General features: G+C 41.7%; 1 long non-coding RNA gene across 6 annotated transcripts in view; it reads right to left on the bottom strand.

Moving 5' to 3' along the window:
* Positions 1-1,071: 1,071 nt before the first annotated feature.
* Positions 1,072-25,999, bottom strand: part of LOC136106053 (uncharacterized) — a 45,916-nt gene continuing 20,988 nt past the window's right edge. For 2 of the 6 annotated variants that reach the window (XR_011740960.1, XR_011740958.1), the window contains 4 exons: positions 7,204-7,325; positions 4,014-4,931; positions 3,376-3,481; positions 1,072-2,424 (listed from right to left, as the gene is read on the bottom strand). This is a non-coding gene — a long non-coding RNA (uncharacterized lncRNA). Of the gene's footprint in view, positions 2,425-3,375; positions 3,482-4,013; positions 4,932-7,203; positions 7,326-7,641; positions 7,952-15,981; positions 16,084-25,999 lie in introns of those variants that run through there. The other 4 variants (XR_011740959.1, XR_011740962.1, XR_011740961.1 and 1 more) reach the window with 4 other exon arrangements.

The raw sequence follows: 25,999 nt of genomic DNA, 5'->3' as shown, positions 1-25,999 counted from the left end.
AAGACAGACAGTACAACACTTGGTTAATTAAAGAATCTCACTTCTCAGCAGACAAAAGGACAGCTCCCATGGCTCCTCAACCCCTGCTTTTCACCCAGGTCCTTGTTGGGAAGATCACACTGCTGTGCAGCCAGTGCTGAGAAGCAACAGCTGACAGTCACATTCATGTCCCAGAGACATCACTTCTCTCACAGCTGGGGAAGGAAGTGTCCTCCTGCTGTTTCCTTCCCTCCCACTCCCTTTACAAATGATGTTCTTGTACTACCTTACTCTCTCCTTCTTTTTACAGAAGTGATGAAAGTATAACTCTGACTACTTAGAATAATACATTCTATTTGCAAGGCTATAAATCACTGTCACAAACCAGTATGAGTAGCACTCTTTTAATATGAATAAATATTGGAAATTGAAGGTTCCATCTTCCTTTTCTTCTCCTGTAGGATGGGGGTGACTTGTAGGAGTGCTATATATTTACAGTATCTCCAGATAACATGACCTAATGTGTTTATGTGCATTTTTACACAGACTTCATCCGTTTACACACACACATATATCAACACCAGTGCCCATATGGTTTAACCAGGATCACTTTTGTATGACACAAATTAGGACACCAGTGATAAGACCCCATCACACCCTTAAGGACTTGTTCCTTGTGCGTTCACATCTTCTCCTGTTCACAGTGCAGTCATTGCCACCTTGGTATTGCTGGCAAGAACCCTGACACTGAGAACACGTTCTGCCTTTCTCTACCCTGCATCTCCCATGGGCTGTGCTAGCAGGAATTCACTTGTCTTGGCTTTCCAACACCCCGGTTGGTAGCAGTCCCAGTGGGGCAGGACTCAGCTTCCCTCTGCAGTAGCCATGCATGGCATAGCTGAAGTCCTGCTGCATCTTCAGAGTGGCTGAAGGCAGCATGTGCCCTTCCCACTGCAACACCCTGCACAGCTCCATTGCTGGAGGCTCAGTGCCCTGCAACCCAGACTCTATTGCAACAGGGATCCCAAACTCCTCCAGTCCAAGCTGAGGAGCCCTTCCCAATAGTCCCACAGGGAGTGGAGAGTTTCCTGAATGTTTTAAATCCCCTTTTTCCCTAATAGAGAATTGAGGTAAGGGTGAAAGCTCACAGCAAATCCTTATTAGAAGACATTTTATTCATTAAGCTGTCACTACTAAGGGAATCCAGCTTACCATGCACAGCAGATAACCAGCCCTGCATCCTTCTGTCAGCCACACGATGGCAGAAGAACCAAAGATCATAGCAAAGTGCTTTTAAAATATCTGCTGCGAACAGGGAAAGCACATGTCTCTGGATCTACTGGTGAAAAGGGTAGCATGTCTTATATGGCTAACCCAGACCCCATCAGGAATCCAGCCTGCTCGAGAGAAAGTGGGCAAGGTGCTCCATGCTGCCTGTGGCTTCTCCACAGGGAGATCACAGCTTCATTTCTCCGTGCAGGAGGTCTCACATCATGCCATCACATAGCCCAAACAGCACACAAGACCCCTAATAGTCTCCACACAGTCTCGTGGCCATATGGGCACGAAGAAAGGACTCCAACATTTCAAAACATGAGGCAGCTGTAAATTCAGTGACACAAGGCCTTGAGCCACCTGCCAGAGTCAGACCTGCTTTGTGCAGGCGGTTGGACAGGTGACCTTTGGAGGTCCCTGCCAACCTGAAATACTCCACAGACCAACCTATTCACCCTTCTCGTGAGAGACAGTAACAACATCTGGGCACTGCCGGAGCAATGGTCTCCACCCTGGCTACCTCAATTCTCTCCATAAATCCAACCAAACAGCCTCTAAAGATAATATCACCATGAAATATGGGAAAGGACAGTAGAAAAACACTTACTGGTAACATGGAGAGAATCTATGTCAATTGTGAGCTGGAGTGAGCTTGCAGGTCAGTGATGCCACATACATACACCTGGTTCTTCCTTGCACAGATTTAAACCATTCACACTCTCAGTACAATCAAGCAAAGCTTCTGGATTACTTTTCATCCTTTTGGTAGAAAAGTCTTCTAACTTTAAATCCAAATAGACTTCTGTAGCACTAGCTATGGCCAGGAGGTGCAGCAGTTGTGAACATGCTGATTACTTGTTTTGCGTGCTCTTCTCCACCTACTTAGAGGTGTCCTTGTGGCCTCCTTGTTTGGACTGAGCTTGTAATTTGCCATTTTCTTTCCACATCACTTTTGCTTGGCAACAAGGTATTTGCTCCTGCAAGTCTCTTTTTCTCCTCACACACAGACATGTTATTTCTGAAATATATCCTAACCTGCAGGCTTTGCTGGGCAGGGAAGACAACTCAGGACTCACAACACAATTGCTGGCTTCTTATCACAGGAGTGGTTAAATTGCCTCTCAGAAACAGTAGTTCCTTCTCCTTCTTCACAATGATCTGAAATAAGTTCTGCAAAAGAATGAAAAGGTAACAGCATTTATATTAAAACTGCATCATGTCAACCTGGTCTCTACATAGAAATGATAACATATAGCAGGTGTAAATTAGTATCTTTTAGCTCATCTGATAGCTCATTCTCAGTCTGCAGAAAAGGCCAGCTGTTCTCCAAGGGATGGGGAGCCAGGATCCAAGGGGATAACCCAATCAGCAGGGCAGAACCTCACCAGCCAGCACCTATCCCACCACCTCCAGCAAGGGATCAGAGCAGACCAGCAGGGCAGTCAGGTTCAACCAAGACCCTGGATCACCAGATGAGCCCATGGCAACAAAGATGATCTGAGCTCAGGCTCAGTAAAAATATCCATCATCAAACACAGCTCTAGGATAGCCGATCAGGGCCTTGGTGGTGAGACAGATCCAATATTATTCCAGGACACAAGTCTACAGATCAGGATCCAAGATATAGCTGTGGCTGAGCCGGAGAGCAGCTCAAGCAGGTACTGAAAGTCCAGGGCTCAGATAAAAATGGGCTCCTGAGCCTGTGGGCAGAGTGTGGAGGGGAGGGCCCAGGTGGGGATGCTCAGGGCCATTAAGATCTACTAGTGTCCTCAAGGATCTGACAGCCATTGATCAAACTGCAAGACCATATGCTGCAAAAAGGGTCCTAATTTACAAAGAGACTATTTTTAATAGATTTTTTTCCTTGTCATTCACTATTTAAAATAGAAGATTCATACCCTCAGTTGGTGTAAATTAAGATTTTCTTCTGATTAATAGTGACACTTAGCAGCTTCTACCTGCTGAAATGATCCACTAAAGGCTTAGATTACAAAAATATCAGAGCTGGATCTTTGTTATTCAATTTAGATCACGTGGTTTTGAATGATGTCAATATTACAGACATCCAAAAGTGTGCTCAAAAAAAATATTCATATATACAAAAAATAGAATTTTCTTTACCTTCAAAAAATCGAAACAGAAGAAGACTCATGTACAATGAATTCCTTCTCCTGAAGGAATCCCATCGGTGCTTCTCCTCCTGCAGCACTTGGGGCATCCGTGACATCTAGGGAAGGCATTGACTGAGCTCTAGCATCGGGTTGAGCAGATGAAAACAAAACAAAACACACAAAAAAACCCAACCAAAAGAAAACAAACAAACAAACAAAAAACACCACAAAACAAAACAAACCCTTGAGGAGAGGTTAAATTAAAACACAACAGGTAGCTCCTGCTTGCCCTGAAAGCATCTTGCTCAGCGAGGTACCTGCGGCAGGAGGCGCTCCCTGGCTGCAGATGCGTGAGCCGCTGAGCGGATCCAGCTCTCAGCTGGCAGAAATAAAGGCAGGATTAGCGGTGGGCATTGGACACCTAGAGCCCTTTTGGAGAGGGAAGTGAGAAGGGTAACTCCAGGGTTTTTGTCTTGAGAAACGTCCCGGGGTTTGACAAATGTAACCACACAGATCAGCTGTGCTGCATCCTGCAAACTGAAATTGCCTCTTATTTCTGCCAAAAGGAGAAAGAAATGAACGCACTGGAGAATAAATAAGAAATGAGGCTAAACATAGGAGCATTGTGCTAACATTAGCAATTCTCACCCTAAACACTGCTGCAGCCATTCAGCGCCAGGAATAGGTGATCTCTGATAACAGAAACCCTTGTGCTGACTTCCTCAGGTGTGGGCTGGAGTAATTTCTTTGGATGAACTACATCACAGATAGCAACCAAAAAATGTATCAGACATTGGGGTTGGTTTGGTGAGGGACAGGAAATTCATACACAAAACTTGTTGAAGAGAAATCACATGCAATTAATTTTGTACAAATACCTTCACTGATTTTCTAGCACTTTTCCAACTTGTATAAAGTCTGTCTTCTGAGGGCTATAATGGGCAGCATTAGAGTCATCTAGTCTGGCCTCCTGCATATACAGGTTACCAATTTTTTCCCAGCAGGTGAATAAAGTGTTTCTTGGAGATGTATTCCAGACGTTGATGATAAACTGTGAGCTCCCTCAAGCAAGACCTTTCAATCTGCAATCCTTTATCAGTAAGAAATGGCACCTTCACTGAAGGTAACAAAGTTCCTCTTCCAGCTGTTAAATCCTGCTAGACCTTCTATAAATATATGTTGAAAGGCTTGCTTTCCATATCACCTGTTTTACAAATAACTCAAAGATCAAAATACCTCTACCATATTGTTTTAAATAAACTAAAAATAGGCAGTTTCTCAAATTTAACCTTAAAGGTTTTAAATTCCTTGTCTCATGTTCCTTTGAACTCTCAAGATGTTCCATCTTCTTCTACGAATTTCTACACCAGAACTGGGCTCCCATTCAAATATACAGGACCCAGTTGCCTCCCGTTACTTGAGAGAACAAACACCAGACGGACAGATGTGACTTACACCTCCAGACAACCTCTCCAGACTTGGGAACAGGAGCCGCACTGCAGGACTGAAGCTGCTGCTTGTGTTTTTGTGTCATCTCCACTGCATTTGCTCTTCAGATCGCACAATCTGCCAGGAAAGAAAAGGAAAAACATTATCAAAACAAAGTTATGTAGAGAAAAGGGGTATTTGGTGGCACTAAGGAGGAGAGGGGAGATGAAATAGTGTGTGGGGAGGGCGCACATGAACTTGCTGTACAACAGCTTCTGAGTGTGAAGAAGACTACTTGTGCCACTGGCATGTTCCATGTTCACGCATCTGACACTTGGCTTTTTGTGGGATCTCTCTACTATGAGTTAAGAACAAGATGTAACCAATTGTCCTGTCAGTCCAACACATCTGGAGAAATTCCAGTGTGGAGTTGCTTACAAAAAACTCAGTGACTTGCCTGGAGCCAGAAAACAGAACTGAAGCTGAGAATTCTCTACATTTGAAAACTCTGAAGTTGGCAACACTGGGCCAAATTTACCACTTTGAAAAGCAGCACAACCCTCCTAAAGCGGACACGCGTCTATCACCTTATCCACTCATTATAACCTAAACTGTTGAGGAGACCAATAGGGCAGTACTCAGTTATGTGTCCTTTTCAAGCATGCACTTTTCATTAAGTAACTTTCTTTAGACAAAGAACTTTTCACAGGAAGACAAGAGGATCTGCCTGATGAAATATTGACTCTCCCAATTCATATTAGATTCTCAAACATCATTCAACAGCTCTGAATTGACTAATGGCCATCACAGAAAATGGATTTCCACCTTCATCTTTAGTTGTTATCTGAATGATATTAATACACATTGTTTATCACTAACGAGCTCCAGAATATGATGTTAACAGAAGCAATTAAGGCCCAGTGTTACTGTCTGCAACACCATGATAGAGCTGAATATGTGGCTAATGAATCACTTCCATAGTTCAATTCCGGTTTCCTTACTGCAAATTGTACTTCAGAAGAGTTAAGCTCATCTCAGTGTCGAGGCTTTTGCCTTTATTTTTAACTTGTGTGTGCAAGAGGTTGCTTACATAACAAAGATGCAGGTAGGCCTTTTGAAGAGCTATTTTTTTCATTTATTGTTCGGTAACAGCAGCTACCTTCAAAGAGAGGTGTCATATTTAGATTACCTTTTCCCGTACCAGGCATAAATTTAAACTTCTCCTAAGGTGTTTAAGTTTAGGAGAACAAAGCTTGACTCAGAGCTCTATTTAGCCAGGACTGCCAGACCCTGACTTCTTGCACAGATAACCACAACAGAGAGGTCAAGCACACCAGGGTTTTTTTGCCTGGTTGAACCTCTGCTCAAGGCAAAAGGAAGTCTCTTTCTAAAATATTTGGTGAAGTGCTGGCTTCAGGGAAACATTTATATGCTGTTTGTGGCCACAAGAATTAAAAAGCTAAGATTAAAGGCAAGAAGGAAAGCAAAGTATGATACTACCGAGATAATTTTTGTTCTGCATTTTTTTGCTCTGTCCCAGCAAAGACTGGGCATCCCTGTCTCAAATTAACTATATTAAACGCTGAATCTTCAAGGTATTTGGGAGCTTACTCAGCTCTAAAAAGGGAAGAAAAGCTGCTGCTTGACAGAAACATGCACAGAAACAAAGATGAGGATTTCTGTAAGCTAAAAATTACCTGTCTTCATGTCCAGATGTTACCATGACACCTACCAGCTGGCTCTGCACTTTGCCATCTCTGATCTCTGACTGATGCTTAGTACCAAATTAGGCAGCAGCTCCTTTTTTATTTTTAAGGAGTTATCTATCTAAGGACCAGGATCAAAGCAGCGAGAGCATAATTTCATTGTGCCGACTTGAATTGCAGTGTCACTTTAATTTGTAATCATTGAAGCAAAGCCTCACCAAAAGCGAAGGAAATGCTCCAGCACTGAGCCTGCACTCAACTCGGTGCTGCAGGATTCACGCTGCTGCAGGAGCTGTGCAACTGAGCTCTGGGATGTCCCCACTGCCCAGCAAAGCCTGAACTGGAGGTGCAGCTTGGAAATACTGGAGCTGTATCACTAGTGAGGAGAAAGGGAAGCCTGCTGGGATGTATTAGTACAAAATGATCTGGAAAAGAACTTAAAGAAGTCAAGCTTGCACTGTTATTTTTTGTTTGCTTGCTTGTTAATTTTTGATCTAAAGAGCGGGGAACTGAAAGAACCTTATTTAACACAAATTTTAGCTTCAGTAAAGGCGAGCTTATTGAGTAACTTCTGGGCTTACAAGGCTTCTTAGTTTACTCAGAAGTAGACTATGTACTTCCACTGATGGAGATCAAAATAGAAGACCTGTACTCTAAGTGCTGGGGAAAAAACCAACATCAATAGCAAGTTAGGCACTACTTACAATGGCAGGTGCATGGATGAACTCCCTCTTCTCCAGATCCCATATGCTTGTGCAGTTTCCCCAACAGATTAAGGGCCTTGGCTGTCCTCTGGGTTCTCCAAACCTGACTCCATAACGCAGATCTAAAGGGTGATGGGAACACTCACAGTTCAGACACAGAAAGCAGCAGAAGATTAATCAGTTCTACTTTTATCACTGTGCATTAGAACGATTTAGCACAGGAGGCAAACCTTCTTCATTATCTACATTACTGTTGCCACTAATTTGTTTTATGGCAAAAATGTCTTCCTGTGCTGCGCATCGTACAATCACACAGACACACTCCCTTCTCCCCGAATGTATAGTTTATATCAACACGGAAAGGAGTGGATAGACAAGAAAAACCTTCATTATACGTAGAGGCAACTGAGACATCAAGTGACAAAGCAGTTTACTCACAGTCTACAGAAAATCTGGGGCAATATTGCAGGCCAAATCTTCACCAGCCAAAGCCTGGTACCACATGGGCCATCAGTTCATTTTAGGTCACCCAGCATCACAGCCCTCCAGGACTGTCCTTCAGTGCCTGGACACCTGGGTGCCTATGCTGCCCTTGTGCTTAACAGACACAGGTAATTCAGAACAGAAACATCCCCAGGGCTTGTGTGCCCATTGAGGAGGTGGGAAGAGAGTTAAAGCCTTTTCACACAACACTGCACCAGGCAGGGGCAGTCGCCATCTCTGTATTTACTGGTATCTTAGAAAGCACTAATACCCATATGCAACACCCATTTTTCAAGATGCCAGAAGTTGAGCACCAAACACTCCAGCCCTTGCCACTGGCAGGTGACCAGGTTTGCCAAAGGGACTGGAAATCAGTCTGAATCATAGACACTCCCCCAAAAAAGTTAAAACCCCACGTGACCGTGCGGCAGCCACGTCCCAGCGCACCCAGCCCATCTGCCCGGGCCCCTTTGTGCGGGGCCGGTTCTCAGGGGGGGCCGGGGGAACGGCCATGGGTGCTACATTGGGCACCTGCGGCTCGCACAATGGGCCGTGGGTGCTTGGGGGAGAGACAGATTGATGTATTGTGTGTGGGGGAGGAGGGTTGTCACTTGAATCCATGTGAACCCAGGCTTTCGGGGCAAGGGAGATTGACAGCTTTTGTAGGTCGCAGCTCTCTTTCAAAGCTCTGCTTTATAGACAGTAGGTTAGGGGGCCTGGGCTTTCACTCCCATAATTCGAACAGGGCAATCACCAGCATTGAGAATTTCTTCTCTCTCTCTCTCTCCCTTTTTTTTTCCTTTCCTCCCTTGTTATGCATTAAATGATTTCAGTGGAGGAATGTGCAGCATTAATTAGAATTGGTTAGCAGATACCAAGGGGAAAAGTTTCTTCACAACAACTATAGGAGATGTCACAGCTACAAAGACGGTTTTGTTTTCACTCTCCCCCACATTATCAGTGCAATATGTAAGGTAGCAATTCTTTTCATTTAAATTAAGTGGAAAGCTACTAAATCTTGTTTTATTCTCCAAAAAGAAAAAGGTCCTTAACACTTATCTTTTAACTTCTTTTATTTTGTAAGGTTAGTGTTTACTTTTGCTTTCAGTCCTCCCCATTAATCGGCCTGCAAAGATGTGTATCCAGTTTTGTGTATCATTTAGCTCCTACAATTATAGGCCAGTACAACTAATATATAAGGATTGTCTCCTGATTAAAGCAACAACGTTACCATTCAAAATCAAAGGCTCTGGTCTGGAAGGACACATTGAAATGCAGACGTGTGGCTGGCTGTTCTCTGCAGGGATTTCCTAGTTTCTTTCAACCTTTTAAATAGAAGTTAAGCTAAAAGATAGGTTTGAGCATATACACTGAGAGCTTAGAAGAAATGCTCATTAATATATTTATCTATTTTTAAAAATTTCATTCCTTAAAAACATTTCCCACTGACAACATGCAAACAAATATTAGCCCTGATAGTCTTTAATTATTTTCTTCCATCGGATGTATTCAATCAGTTTATAAAAATAACTAGATAAAATAAATTTTAAAAACCCCGAAGTGGGTTTCAACATTTAACAATAGACAAAATCCTAAGTGCTCCATCATAGGGTAATATCACGTATTTTTTATCTGTTAAGAGTTCAAAAATTACCAAGTTATTACCACCATAAAACATCGTCCCTTTAAGAAATGTAAAGCTGACTGCTGCCTCTAGAAGTAAATTACTAAGGCTCCATGCACTGTAGATTCCCTTGCAACAAATTCACCAGAAATGTGAAGATATTTATACTTTGCCCACAGTATCAGTCAGCAAATGCCACTAGTGTTCTTTGTACCAGGAACAGTATAATTCTTGCTCATTCTAGGACAAAGCAGGTATTTATTCCTAGAAAGACAGCGTTTTTTTCTACAGAGCAGGTACCAGTGCCTCGTTTTTTTGTCTGACCCACACACAGACAGTCTGGATTATGCATTATATAGTTAAAGCCACGGCTTAGAAAATAAGCTTTGTTATTCCATATCTAGATCACAATGAGCTTGATTATATTTCCATCTCACTGATGATAAATCATGAGTTGTTAATGGGAGACAATGTCACAGCTCTTTTCTAACATAGCTCAGCACGGGGACAACAACTTTAAGAGCTGTGTAAAGATGAGCTAAACAGAGCCTGTGCAAAGGAAGAGAGGAGCAGTTTCTACTAAGCATGGAGTGCAGTTTTCTAAGTAGAATTTATCTGAGTAAAAAGCCAGCTAAAATATTTCACCTTCTGGCTGTTTTCCCCACTGTGAACATGAGGAACAAGGTTATTTAACATCTGATATTGTCCTGCAAGGGAAAATCCGTTGGCTATGAAGTTATTTTCCATAGTTCAGGGAAGGTAGAAGCAGAGCCTCTTCCCTGTCACCTCCTCAAAACCACCAGTTCTGCTTCAGTGGTTGGGATTTAAGCCCTGGAGGCTACGTTGTAACACCAAAAGCTCTATCAGCAATAATTAATGAATTGATCAGGTGCCAACGTGCAAAGGATCCCAGGCAGTCAAGCTGTTTGCTGCCTCACACACAGAGCAGCACTGCTCCGGGGAGCTGAGGTCACTGCAAAGATTGGTTTGGAAGTGAAGCCTCTGACCCGGGGTCAAGCCCTGCAGCCCAAAGCTTTCCCAGCACCGCGCAGCAGGACCAGCTCAGTTGCTCCAGAGATGCGATGACACTACGCGGGTTGCTCTCAGCAAGCTTTCCCGTGTCTCCTGCACCCTGGCCCAAGGGCTGTCTCTCTCTTTTTTTGGATCACAGTACCTCTCTCAGAATTATGCATCCCTCATGCATGTAAATGAGAGGGGTCCAATTACACACAAGGGAGAAAGGGTTTAATGAATCGTGAAAAAGCAAGGGCTGCATAGAAAAAACTCAATCCCAGTTGCCCCCTCATGCCCCCACTTGGAAACCTGCATTTCTCATTTTTGAGAGTGATGAGAGAATGCAGAGGAGTGAACAGGAGAAATCTCCAGCTGAATGAATACAATGCTTGTTTGTATTTATTACAGCCTGCACTTCAAATCTGTGATACTCAATTTGGAAGAAAAATAGTTAAGCAGAGAAGTAATGTTCCTCTACACAACTTAAACAAATGCAATACATGATTATGGATTACTCTACTTTCCAGTTCTCCTGTCTGGAGTACATTCCTCTTCTTGTTCTCTTTTCCTCTGTGTGTATGTGTTAGGACTTACATGAATTTAAAGGATAAACAACAGGCAGAAGGTGGTTGTTATTTATGGGGTCCTGTAAGATACAGCCACAGGTTACACAGTCTAAGTGGTATGACTGACTGCCACACCTGCCTGACTCTGAACTTTGTTGTTTATCACTGGTTATTCCAGGTGAATGTGAACTAGACTACATAGGCTATGATGAACATTTTAAGGCAAACCACATTAAAGCAATATAATTAATGTCAAGTATGATTGCATATGATTACATTTTAACCAGACATTATAGAAAATTGAGTAATAAATATCTTGGGACTCTTCAGAGGACTTTTACTTCTGCTGGTTTGGGTTGGTTGGATTTTGGGTTATTTTTTTATTTGTTTACGGGGTTTTTGCTTGGTTTGTTTTTTGTTTTGGTTGGTTGGGGGTTTTGTTGTTGGTGGTTTTTGTTTCATTTTTTTCTTTAGTAGGATTAATGATTAGTCACTGACTGTTGCTAAAATTACTTTAATGTCTAATATTACAGTGTAGGAAAAATCCTCCTTGCCCTCAATGAGTGTTACACAGCATTGTGGTCCCATAACATTGTGAAAAGAAACTGTTACTTCCACAACAACAGCAACAAAGTAACTCCATGTGTACACAGATTTGCAGAGGAGTATGTATAACTTGTGGAACTACACCAAGCCTGCTCCGGTTTTTTACTAACTTGATCTAGAACCCTGCAGGCAAAATGCGTAAGAAGGCCAGTGCATAACTTCTAGCAGTTATGAGCGAATATTTCTCATTAGAAGCATGTGGAATAAAAAGAAATACCTACTGCTTTGATGTTGCACATTCCTAGTTATTTCTGCACAGGTAAAAGGGCACCAAGTAACTGCTGGTGATACACGGTGCTGCTCTGGCTAGTTTAGCTAGTGCGATGAGTAGTGGACCTAAACTCTATGATCTCAATAAAAAGTTGCCACTATCCCAATTGCTCCTTCAACTTTGAGGTATTGGAGTGGTTCAAGTCAACAGAAGCAGCTTGGTGGTGAAAAGGCAAGTGATGCACAAGAGGGGATGCCTTTGTGTCGTCTACTAATTTTTCTAATGTTCCAGTGATACCTTTATTTGAATTTCCATTTGGCAGGGCTCTTGTATACGTTGTTAACAAGGAGGATGTGCTGGTTGGTAACCATGTCCCGGACACAAGTGTTTCCATCTGTGCTACTGGAAATTGGGAGGGAAGGGCTGATGTTAGTACAGAGTAACTGGAGCGGCCCAGCTCCCTTAGGAAAGGAACAATGTGGAAATACTGTAGGACAGTAAGGATTTGCCTGTCCCTATATCCACAAAATGTGTAAGCCTACACTCTGGGTTTTCCCAAAGAAACATCATTGCTGATTCTTGTAGGATTCGTCTCTGTCACTGTTTCAGGCTAGTTATCCTGGCTTCTTCACAGCAGGGGCTCCAAAATCCTGAATTATTGGCCAGACTCACACAGATAAGTGCTGTTCCCTGATCTGCCTGAAAATGGGTGAAAATCTGTAAGAAGCCAGCTAGAAAGAACCAAATTGCTACTTCTGGACTTAAGAAAGCAATTTTTTTCAGTCCAACTGATGAATTTCATCCAAAGATGGTATAGAAAATATCCCAAAAAGCAGACACATTGTAGATCAAAGTTTTTTCAAAGATCACTTGTCCTTTAACGTTGGTCCACAGAATGACTCTGTCAGCCAGATAAATAAAACCTTGCTTGGAAACTAACATTTATAGAAGCAGATTGGGAAGAAATATTGCCTAAGTTCCCCAACTGTCCAAGAGGGCCTGTGCAAATCCTGTGCAGTCTCAGGTTCCTGTCCACATCAACGCTCTATTCCCATATCAATGGGACACATCACTACTAGGACCATTTTCTGCATTCAATCATACACCCACAATCTTTCTTTCCCACCATTTCTCTCCACATTGCTATTACTCCTATGTTTTTACCTCGTTACTACTTATCCCCTGTCCATGCAGGGCAGGTGTTCGAGGTGGTGGTCAGCTGGGTTGGGACAACTTTCATGGGTCATCAATTCCACCTCCCCTACCTGGAAAGGTGGTGATATTTCTCTAAGGTCTCTACTCAGCAGTGGGGCTGGAGGACATCCAAGAGGCTCTGTTCTTGCTGCTGAAGCACACACATTTAACAGGCTCCTAGACTCTCCAAGCCAGCCCTTTTTACTGCATTTACTTGCTAACTCAGTGCAAGTGCATGAACACCTTGCCTTGTTCATCAAACCTCCAGTTTGTTTCTATGCATGACTGCTACAAGAGAGCACAGGCAGATGAGTCAGAGGGGAATGACACAAGGTACAGACACCAACAAGGCAAACAGCAAAGATCTATATCAGTTTTGGTCCACCAGCTCTGGTGCATCTGCCTTTAAGATTCAACTGCACATGAGTTGTGTTTTTAGTAATCAGTTCTGATTTTTACAGACCAGTATTTGACTGTCTACACAAAAGCATTTGCTTTCCTTTCAACAAAACAGTCGCTAAAATACACTTTAAAGTTGTTGCCCATTTTTTTTTAATGGGCAAACATTAGGTAATTAAAGAAATCATCCACCATACCACGTGGAGGCCTCCTGACAAATACAACTTAGGTGGCCATGACCCTGGCCAGAGGAAGAAGTCTGTGATGTCACCTCATCCCCAAGTCCCAGTTTCACGGATAGTATCTCTGAAAGGAATTGTCTAAAGGAGATTGTTCCTTATGAAAAGTTCACATGATGGAGTCTGAAGGGCTTGTTTCACTTGAAGCCCAGCAGGACAGAGCTGTTTGGAAAGAAGCATTCAGTGTGTTCTGTTTTGCTGAAAGCTGTCACAGTGAACAAGTACTTAGCAAACAGCATGAACAAGGATTTGAACTAGAAAACTAGCAGGGCCCTGACAACATTGTAATAGTGGGCTTGTCTGTTCAGAGCCTGTACAATGATGCATGGGGGCATGAGAAGGAAAACAGAAGAACTAGATTTTTGTATTTTTAATTTTTTTAAGGGTGACAGTTTACCATTGCTCTGAACTAATTTGTATTATTTTGGTCACCTTGGCATCATTGGGAAGGGAAAGCATCCTGGCGAGAGTGCATGCAGTTCCTGGCCCAAGGGGTGAACTGACTGATAAACTAAAAAGCAGTCAGTTCTTTTCCTATTGTCCTGTTTTGTAATGTTTGTACTTCTGTTATGACGGGCTGGCTGTTTAAGCTGTCTCTCTTTACACCTCTAATCCACATATAGCATTGAACAAAACCTGTCTAAATCCCAGTCTGGAACTGAAAGAGAACCTGCCATCCCACACCTTTGAACACAAGCTGCTTTCACCCAAGCACATTGCTGCTGACACCACGGAGGTATGGGAGACCAGCACCTGTTAAAGACTCCCCTCCCTTGCCCCTGTCATACAAGAGACTACCGAAGGCAGCACAATATTAAGAGACATCAAATGAGTAGGAAATTAGAATAAGACAAAAAAAACTTCTCCGTTCTGTTTTACATACTGTAACCGTGTCTTTGTTTCTAAAACAAACCCTGAAAGTACGCCACATCTTTTCACCATTGTTATGACAGCCGTCTAGTTTATGACAAGAAGAGATTCAAAAGCTGTAATAAATAACTTTTATTTATCACTTCTAACATGTTGTGCAATTTCCTAGACATAGAAAGTCCCTAACCCTTGTCCTCCTTTGCTACAGAGGGCTAACGGTTCCTCTTTAAGTTGTCTTCTACTAAACAATGTACACAAACCCCCAATTCCCTCCTTTCCTTTACAAGGACAGAAGGTTTGCAATGTTTAAGTGCACAGCCCAGCATAGCACCCACCACTTTCCTTACAGATCTCAATGGGCTCAGCATGAAAGTCAATTTTCTAGCCTGTAGGAAAATGTGTTGATTTTATTAGGTCCTGGGATATGTTCCTGGGCCTGCCATTCATTCCCTTCACACTCTCTGCCATGGCTGAAAACCTCTGCTAATGCTTCATGGAAAGACCACAGGTAGAAAAAGACAGAATGAAGAACGACCCTATGGAAGCTTAATCCTCGGGCAGGGACATTGCTCACAGAAGTTATTCCTGGAGGGCCTGATCCCAGGAATGCATTCACTGGTGAAATGGAGCAGAGACACTGCTTTAATCCTGACTGACTTACTGCATGCACTTCTTTTCTCCATTCATGCTCTGTAATAGTGTTACTGCTTCTGTCTATAAAATTGGATCTTAAATTATAAGGTGAATATGCATTGCTTTGAAACGATTATAGAGATTACTTTGTCTGGCCTCCTGTCTCAATGTGGCTGATAGTCCATATATAGTAAATCTTGGCTCTGAGGAGTACCTACCTTTAATCTGAGCCTCCCAAACCCTTTAGCATTAAGGACTATTCAGAGCTGTAAAGACAGGAATGTTTTCTAGTAATTCAAATGTTTTCTGGTTAAGTTCTCCACTAAGCCCCTTCACAACACTGCTAGGTTTAGGATCGCTTGTGTTCCAGGGAATCCAGAGTTGTAACCACCAAAGTGACAAGTCTGTGCTGGCTTTGTCCAGATCTGAAGAACATATTTTACCATTTTTATGATACTGCAAAAGTATTATTCTCTAGTAAACATGTAAACCAGGTATCAGGTGTTTCCTTAGACTCAAAAATACCTTGTGGGATTGAATTTAGTCCAATGATACTCCAAGCTAGTGTCTCCCTCTGGTACCCGCATCCCTCAGACCCTGGTAATCACATTACAAGTTTCTTATCACTGTGAGTATGATAGTGTTTTTTCAGCAAAGCAAGTCTCTTTTGCAGGGAGATAGATTATGATAAGACCATTCTCTCACATTTTTTTTTTCAACTGCTCCCTGAACCAGTTAACATGTTAATATTTTCCAGCCCAAATCTCCTCAAATTTCAAGTATACTGCAGTGCAGAAGTTAGAAAGAGAAATGACAAGACTTTTTCAAAAACGACGACATTATTTAGGAACCCGTAAAACTTGTAGCCCAAATGCCTGCTCAGAATAGTTTTGTACAGACGCAGAACAGGTACTGTTCAACCAGTAGTGCTGTACTCACCAGTTCTCAGGCGCAGCTCTCTCCAGTGGCATTTCTACCGCAGATGCACTTCAGCTTGTGGGAAATGGCAGTCCTTTGAACTCGAGTTCTCTATGAAAGGGCTCATTTGGCTAGAAAGGTGAAATCCTAGTCATCAATAATATCCTCTGGCAATTTCACCCATACTCATGCTGCGCTGAAGCAGCCACCACGCCCTGTTCTTTCTTTAAGCCCTCAAAGACACAGCCAGATGTTCACTGCTCAGGCAGCTGTGCCACAGTCCACAAGCCACCACTGTCCAGCTGCTGGCTTGATTTGTGGGATGGCTTCTGTGAGAGCCCTGCAACTGCTCCAGACAAAACTTGGGTGGATTAATTTAAACATTTATAGCAAATACTTTGGGTTAGCCTGGAAATGTTTTTCTGAAGTGATAAAGCACTCGCATTATGCCCTCACCACAGGGCTGAGAGTGAACTGCCACACAGAGGTGACCTCCAGGTAGAAATGGTGACATTTTCAGCTGGCAGAGCTGCCTATGGAAGATGCCAGAACTGCACACTGATTCTGGACATCTGAATAGCTGAAGATGTGCAGGATGCAATCATATCTCCTACCTCCATCCCTCCACCTCTATAAAATATTAATATCCTCTAAATTTTGCCCCAACTGCACTGCTCCTTGCAGCATTTGTAGCATCACAAACAGGATGGCGGGTACAGATCTGCTGCTTAAACTGCTACCGTCCCATCTACCTGCCAAGAAAATATCACCCAGCAGCAGGATTTTACGTCCTTGCATCCCATGGGAAAAAGACATTGTTGTCCTCTTCCCACGTTAGCCTATCTTTAACCCATGCACTGTTTGAAACGGTAAAATACAGAGCTCCTTCCATGCATGGAACGATGTGTTTCTGCCAGGTCCCAGTGTTCTAGGGAATTTGCCAGATTCCTCAGTAATCTGATCCTTTGCCTTTTGGCTCCAATATTCAGAGCTGACTCTTTGGTCGGAGTTCTCCCAAAATGGGATCTCCATCCCCTCCCATATCGTGCATCCCCTACCGCCTGGTAACCATGTGTAAGGTCCATCCCCTTTAGCATTTTTTTCTCCAGGAGAGCAGGCTGAGGAAACAGCAGGAGCAGTCAGTCCCTCCACCCTCCAGACAATGCAGACATCAACAAGAATGAAGGATTTCTGCTTGCAGTGTCCCATTTAAGTTTCCTGGTGCTAAGAGCACCCCAGTAAATATACTGAGTTTGATTCCCACCATACAAAATACCCTTCACAGGGCTGCAGGAAGCCAGAAGTGCCAGGAGCAAGGAGTGGTAGCATCATATAAAAGATGGCCCAAACAGGGATTGGGGGGAACCAGGTACAGTTGAGCTGTGATATATTGAGTCACCAAGCACTGTTAGTCACACCTTCCCCAGCTGGCAAAATCAACCCTACATACCAGGCTTAGTGGTCAAAGATAAGAGACATCCCCTACCTTTTGGGGCTACTACTTGGATGACAAATAGAATTTAAGCCAATTAATCATTAACAACAACACTAAAAGTCCATGCCAGTAAGACTGCAATAGTGCCAGCCTGAGAGAGAAGAAAGATGTCACCCTGTTTAACTGTCACATCGTTACACAGACACGGTGTCTGGAGGATATTGCTGCTCCAGACCCTTATCAACCATTTGACTAACTTCTCTCACAAGCTCTTTCTCCCCTCTTCTAACCAAAATGAACAGATTTCACAGAAAAGAAATGTAATTTTTAAAGTCCCAGTTAATCAAATGATTTAAAAGCACAGCGCCTGTGATACAATAGATCGACTCTGTCCTGGATGTCAGCCCATTCACTCCAACATGCTTACACCAGAGATGAATTTGCTCTGGTGCCTTTGACAATAAAATTCTAGATTAAAAGAGACCCTATACAGAGCTGGTCGCAGAGGTAATTGCTAGTTAATCAGCCAATTAACTGACCCAACGAGTAGGAAAAGAGGAAGGGGGACTAAGGGGGAAAACAAATCAGTCAAGGTATGGTAGAACATAATTCTTTAAGCATTAACGTTAGAAACTTTTTCAAAGGGATTACAGCCTACCTAGACTCATTCCCTCTTCTTCTTCTTTCCTTTTTCTCTTCTTCCCAATTTGTAATTGTTGGTTCCCCTAATTGGCCGATTAACTACTTATTACAGACAGACCTGGAGGTATGTGGGATCCCGTTAGCCACGGAACTTGATTTCATCTGGCGAAGTAAGGCTGAATGCAACACAGCATCTGTATGAACCATTTTCCTCCTACCCAGGTGGATAGCTTAGAAACAAGTAGCATTTAATTTGAGGTTTTGGTTTGTTTTTTATTAACTAGCTTCTGTTTTATTTATTTAATACTGCAAAGAAAGGGAAGGACTTTTTAAAGTCTCATTTATGCAAACAGGATGATTTTTAGCAACAGAGTTTAGCCTCTCAGATTAAGTTTTTTACTATTAACTGATAAGTTATCAACACTATCAGAATATTTTTATGAATGAGCTGTTACAGCTGCTTGACATTACAATAATATGTAATGACCATAGAATTAACCTATGCTTTCCTTTGATAGTATTACCAGGCTGCTTGCTACTAGCAGCAGCCCCAGGAGATGAGTCCTAATGGTGGAAAGAGCAAATTGAGAAAGTTACCCTAATTCTCTCTCCTTGAACTTCTTGTTGGGAGAAAGAGCAGAGCTCACCCTGGCAGTTGTTTTCATCACATAAGATTTATAGTATGTCAAAAGCGAGGTAGCAGTCTGTTCAAATACCTCATGAAACCACACAAACAAGGATGAATCCAAAGTTGCTCTCTGAAGCTTCAAGGAGGGGTTTTGCTGCTTCTTCAACACAAAGCAAGTCTTGTAGGACCTCATTAATGCACCTTTTCCAGCATTGTGTAGGCAATGCCTATCAGTGCACATGGTTGCATGTACACAGGTTCTTTCTGAAAGCTGGCAGGTTGTTTTGGTCCCTCTCCCTTCTGTGCACACAGTAAATAACATTTTTTTCTCCTTGGGCAGCAGGATCTGTGCAAAACAGCAACTCCTCTGAGTGCAGTTGTGCAGGGAGATGGGCAGAGTGGGGTTCTCCTAACACAGCCTCTATTGCATAAACCTCTTCTAAATTCCACTTCTCTCCTTCAGCTTTGGAAGAGAGTTTGAGATTTTAGTTCTATTTAATGTTTTTGATGATTTATTCTTTCTACTCCTATTTCCTCCCTTAGCAAAAGAGCAGGCTGAGCCTGGGCAGCCTATCCTCAACTACATGTAAATCGCAATCTGATTAGGAAGTGATATATTCATCTCTAACTCCTGCATAAAAGTTATTCAAGTATTTTGACAAAATAAGTGCTGTTTACTTTATACGTTTTCTGCTAATTCTAAAGATTTCTGCAAACCTAAAGGATCTCATGGAATTTACAGGCTTGTGGCTTTGCTATTGAAAGTAAAAAAGCATGCTAAATTAAGCTGATTTGCCTGTGAAAGAAACACGTCCATTATTCATGTCAGGGCCCTGTCACATCAAATTGAGAGAGTGAAGAAAACCCTTTTTTATCAACGTTTAGAAGCAAGGAAAAAACCAACCATTCAGGGACTGAATTTCAATTGGGAGAAAGTCAGTCTGAAAGCAAGGTTAAAAAAAATAACTGGGGACATGTCTAATGTTGGAAATCAGCAAAAGGGTGGGTTCATTTAGCTTGGGCTGAAATCTCCAAACAGAAAGCCGGGACAAAACTTAAAGTAGCAAGTCGTACACACAGTCTCAATGTCTCTCATGTGTAAACTTGTCAAAAGTAGTTAAGCTAATTCAGATTTAAGCCTTTTCAGACCCTATATTTCTTGGATGCTCCAAAATAATGATAAAAATTATTAAACAGGTAAAGCATTGTGTTTGTGTACTACTAGTATTTTTATCCAGCGGTTATTACATTATTTCATTCTTATTACCAGACAAAATGTAGGCTTTTTTAAGCTTGATTAACTGACAGAGCAATGGAAAAAAGATTGGTTTAGATGTGGTTGTTCTATCAATGTGTGTATCTGTAACGGTGGGGCTCACAGCATCAAAACTACTTGGGATTGTCTCCTGTCCACTGTAAGACACACATTACTTGATGTAGCAAGGAAATGTTAGCGGATCTTTTTAATCGCATATTGTGATAGGTACAGACAAAATAAAGGGCACCTGCATACATGCCATTTTTAAATAAAAAAATAATGTGCAGTCTACTAAACTCTTCCAATGTACACAGAGTTAAATGAGACACTGAAAGGGGAATTGTTTTATTCCCTGAAATTCTTCTCATTACCTGATTATAATTTCTCATGTGACTTACTTGTTCAGCAAAACAAAAAGCTTGCAGTTCTTTCTCACTACAGTTGTTTTTTACAAGCTTAAAATCAGCATGTTAAGTGGCATTTCACAGTCTTCTGCTTAAAGCCTAATTGGTTTAGACTGGACACCTTAGAGCTATTCTTTAAAAGAAGTCCAGGTTTTTTATTATAATGTTTAAAGGATAACTCAGCAACTTGTTTACCTTAAATCACATTTCTAGGTACCAGGCCTATACATAATTTCTGCACGAGGTTTGTTTTTCTACTTTTTGGTTTTCCCTAACCTCAGAACCCTTGGGTTAACATGTTTTCTGCTTTAAAGCTCTTATCTGAAAGACACTTCACCACCTCCACCCAGGCACTCTCATGCTTCCCAACTTCAAAGTCTCAAGCTGGGAAAGCAAATTTAAGTCCCAAATGCTGGATTCTGCAGCTTCTATAGGACCCTCTGCTAAAGTTAAGTTCTTGTCTTTAATTGAAAATTGCAGCCAGTGTAAATAGGAGTTAGTCTGCGGCAAGCTTGCCACAAAAGGAATTACCTCGTGGAGTGGTCACATTGGGTTAAACAGAGGGGATAAAAAAGAGAAAGAAAAAGAGAAAGAAAAAAAGCCAGGGGTAAAAGAGAAAGGCATTGTACTGTGGAGGTAGCATCAAGACAAGGATTAATGGCTAAAGGAATTGTATTTTGTGTGCTTTCAGCAACATTACAATCTCCCGAAAGTAAGTGTTACTAATAAGTGGGCCAGTAATGAAAGGCTAGCATATTAGGGGAAATGGAAAAATCAGGCTCTGTAAATAACAGTGGATATTTATTCTGTAAAGACCAAGCAAAGTGTTGCTGATGTGTCAATTTTTAGTACTTATATTTGGGTCAGCTAATGAAGTTTGTTATTGAATAGAGCTGACAGGTGATGGGAAGTGACATGTGTATACCACACAAATGACATTTTCTGCTACCTTCAGTTGCGTCCATGTACCCACAACTTACTTATTTTGCAGTTCACAGTTCCTTAACAAACTCCCTGAGTCAACCTGGATACATCTCTTGAGATCTTAATGACAGGATTCTCCACCCACAAAACGTGAAGAATAGCTCTTCCTTTTCTTTGAGATTCCTTTTCTATATAACCCCAAGCACAGTATGAACACTGACTTCATGGCTGTTCATTCAGCAACTGTGATACATTTTTGTTCTAAAATTATTAACATTAAAACGATTGTTTAAGCAAACATACTGGCCTCTATTCCATCTTTAGATCACTTATGCCATGCATCACATCACAACGATGGGAACAGTTCAGCTTTGGAAACTCTGGATATTCTGAAAAGTAACAGTATGGATATTATCAGGCAGTAAGACTGTTCCATTGCTATCAGTGCACCAGCTGTTGGCTTTATTGTTTTATTTAATAATTCATAGTTCATCATATTCAAAATGTGGTTTTGAATGGAAGCCAATGGAACCAGAGTCTAAAAATCTAGTGGAAGTATAACTGAGTCTGTTAATACATAATGCAGAATTAAGAAAACTGCAATAAGATTCAGTAAAATATAGTCCACAGGGATTTTTCATGTTACATAGCCTGTTTTTAATAAAATATAGATTATATAAATTTAAAAGTTTTAAAGCAGGAAATATCTTTTTAAAGCAGGAAATATCTTTTGTTTCTACTCACTTTTCAGTGGCTTACATGTTGCATTGATTCAAAACTCTTTCAAATGTTTCTACAGCACTAATCCACTGGATGTATCTGTGAAAAACAGCACTGATTAAAAATCCAAAGCATATCCTAACTATCCAAATAAACTAACTTAAAAATGGGATCTATTTGAGAGTACTAAAAATTACCCCACTGGCAATTCACAAAGTCCCCTTTCAGTTTTTCCTCTTGGAATTTAATATTTGCATACTTTAAAACTTCTCATTTTTAGTAATATTTTCCTTTTTTTTTATTGACTGTTATGGGGAATAATTGAATTGTGCATGGTATGAGACTTTATGCGCACACAAACACAAATGCCATGCCTCTCAAACTTGGATCAAAATGAAGTCAGAGACTTAGCTTGAGATGTTATTCATAATGATTCAACTTACAGTACACACTTTGGAAGTTTTCATGTTCATAACTCAATGTCTTCAGTGCATCATAACTCTTAAAGATATGCAAGTTCATTTCAGCATTTATCTCTTTTCTCCTCGGGAATTTGACTGGTTTTCCGCCTGATGGTTAGAATGAATTGAAAATTTTGAACTCATCCATCAGATTTGGAAATGATCCTTGAATTGATGGGAGTGTTTAACAGTTAATTGAACATTTCTGTTGTGAACTTTCGTTGTTTCAAAGTACAAAAATACTGTGCCCAGGAATGTGGACAAAGAAAAGAGGATCCATGACACGTTCTTGCACCACAAATATTTTCATCACTTTTAAACAACAGGGGTATCACTCTGGTTTAACTCTCGGATATCGCAAGGAACAGTGAGTGATCTGAAAAGGGCTTCCACAGGACCTGAGGACTCCCATGACCTGTGGCAGGAAATAACTTCACGTTTTTCAAATCCATGTTTTATTTGTGCCCATCTCACATAGACTGACTTCCCTAAACATATAATTCAGTTGCGTAACTGCTACCCATGCCCATATGGGACACGGGTTCATAACAGCAGCCTCAAATATGGGTCTGCCTGGGTGACACACACATTGGTAAGTAGCTCATTATAGGCAAGTACAGGTACAAACAACACTTTCTGTAGCCAGGGAGGGACCTGATTATGCCAGTAAGTATTTAGTTGTTTATTAATCTTAATGTAAACTGTATACACTGCTGTCTTAGGTGACTTCGAAAAGTCATACCTGTAACCAAGGAAAAAATATAGGAATCTGGACTTTTTACCCTCCTTGATAGTCAAGAAAAACTTCATCTTTCAGACTTTCTGCTCTATTATAGCATTTCAACTAAAGAGAAATTGTTTTTCTCCATTCTGGAACTCTACCAAATTGCTTTATTGTACTTCAACCAAATGAAAAAATCAAATTATTTAAGAATATGACTTGAATTTCTTCATTCATCTATGGCAAGCCCTTAACTCAGTGTCACTGCTTCCTATTTGTCTCTGGCACCCAGCAGGATATTGATGGCATGTCCCACTTCCTAAAGCACCTTCACAAAACTCCACTGCTTCTTAACAAGGACCTCAAGAAAGCGCTTTCCTCCTTGAGCCTCCCTCAGACCGTGCTGCTTTTCCACAGCAAAGCTGCCTGCTGTACTTCACCGCTCAGTCTAATTCCCTGGCTCCTCTTGACCAGCTCCCTTTATTCAGTGGCTTCTTTATTTTCAGCATCAGGATCATTCCTCTGTGCTAGATGGTTAATTAACTCTCCTCCCAGGTTTTCCAGGCTCCTGCAGTGCAAGAGGTTTGGCCTTGGTCCTGCAGCTCTGGCTAAATAGTCATGTCCCCCGCCTTGTGAGATGGAGGTCTGGGCTCAGTTTCCTTTGGAAGGCTTCAAATCAAGAATATTTCTTTCTAAACTATGTTTCTCCCCCACTGTGGGCAACTGCTGAATATTAAAATATGTTCACGCAGCATATTCCTACCTATGCTCAAAATAAAGTCAGAATAATTTGCAATACTTTACCAATGAAAACAGGCACCCGCAAATAGGTAGGGACAGTTTGCAGGGGATTCAAGCCCGTGATACAGCAATTTTCATTAAGTTTGAAACGCAACCATTCTCTCATTGTACCTCAGCCAACTCTATCTGGCTAATCTTTATTTCCCTCCAGGCGTTAGATGCTTTTTAAAGTACATAAAAACTATATTATTTTCTAATTTTGCTTATTGTCTATCCCCTTTCCTTTTCCTAATCTTCGCCACAAGCAGCACTGCCCCAAAGCCCCCTCTCAGCGCTGGGCTCAGACCAGTCCCATTCTGCTCCCTCTGCTGTACAAGTAGCAGAAAAGCAAGCAGGGAGAACAGCTGCTGGTTTACATCGATTACTGATGGCTTATCCTTCGGTACACAGGTTTGCTGGTGCCATTCCTCTAGCTATCTCATGTTGCGGTATGTATGGCTCTTTTGGGAAATATTTGGGGGATATTCAACCAGGGTTTGATAAAATCATTAGGAATTTCATATGAAATCAAGCGTGTACATGTAAGTCCCTAGTTTGAATACATAGAGAGCTGTAGCTTAACTGAAATTCTTGGCTCAATGTAAGTTATCAACAGGGAAAGGAGCTTTTTGACTTTGATGTTGTGGAAATCTATGGGAATTGCATCTCCAGCTTCAGCAGGATGAAGAGGAGAAGCACTTTGGAAAGACTTTGCCCAGCGAGTCTGACTGAACGACTGGTACCCAGTCTTAACCTTGCTGCTTTACGCCCGCTCTGGCTTATGCCTGAGACTAGAAACTACCCACACCTCAGGCCTTTAAATCTGACTTTTGTCTTAGCACCAACAGCAAATACAATGAGCCTTAAGCGAGGAGCAAAAACAGAGATGGCAAATGCATCAGTTGCAAATGGCAGAGATGGGCAAGACAAAATGGGAAGGAGTTTCTAATTAATCACAGACCAACTAAGATGGACTGAAGTGATGCAGCTGCAAAAAAAGGTGCAGGTGAGCCCAGGAGGGCTGGGGAGGTCTGTTTGCTGGCTGTAGGGAAGATCTGATTCCACCATACAGGACACCACTGGGACCACAACAGATATACCCGTGTCCAGTTCTCTTTAAAAAACTGGGATCCAACCTAAATCCAGTGCAAAGAAAATTTTAAAATAGCTTTATGCAAGAAGATTAAAAGAACTTCCTGCAGATCACAACTGAATTGGGATACAAAGCGTATTTTAAACAGACGCCTGTGGGTAAAAACAAGGAAGAGCAAAGGCTACTTCAGCTGAAGGAAAATCTGACACAAGACCAAATCAACTGCTAGAGAAGAGTCACAGGGCACAGGGATCTTGCACTTTTTCCCCAGAGAAGCACTCTTATTACTGTCATAGTTTGTTCTTTCTCTTTTTCTGGTCCTGGGAGTTTTCACTCCTTTCTGCCCCATGGCACAGCTTCAGCTGAAGCACTGAAGAAGAGCCTTATCCAGAACAGTCTCTGCACACAATTAGGGATGAAATCTGCCAGGACGAAGGCCAGTTAAATCCAGGTATTGCATTTGTGATAAAGGTTGTGGCCTTAAGACATTGTCTGTGATCTTATGCAATGACACCAATATTTTCCAGCAGTTTAAATCTACAGACTGCACCGGGGAACCTAAAACCAGGGCATGGTGTCACTCAGCATTGCTGGGTAGGGACACAGGTATCATCAGCTTCGAGTTTAATCTCAGCTTGTCATGGAAAAAAAGCAAATAGCAACAATTCCTCTCCATTTACAGTTTCACAAATAATAACGAACAGGTAAAATCCAAGATTATGATTCACTTATGGCATTGTTAGTGTTGATATTCAAATATAATTAATCCCACCATGAAGCTGTCTTAAAATTAATTATTTCAAGGACTGCTTATAGAAATTACGAAGTTTGCATTCTTTTTTGCATCATGCTATTTAAAACACCAACATGCATTTTGGTTACAGGACCCAGCTTGTCTTTGGAAATGTGAATTACTTTAAAAAAAACCAGCCCTCACGTTATAAAAACACATGGTAATGGGAAAATGTCCTGT

Source organism: Patagioenas fasciata, chromosome 11 (genome assembly GCF_037038585.1).
Source record: "Patagioenas fasciata isolate bPatFas1 chromosome 11, bPatFas1.hap1, whole genome shotgun sequence".
NCBI lineage: Eukaryota > Metazoa > Chordata > Aves > Columbiformes > Columbidae > Patagioenas > Patagioenas fasciata.
This window is presented reverse-complemented; position numbering and strand designations above follow the sequence as displayed.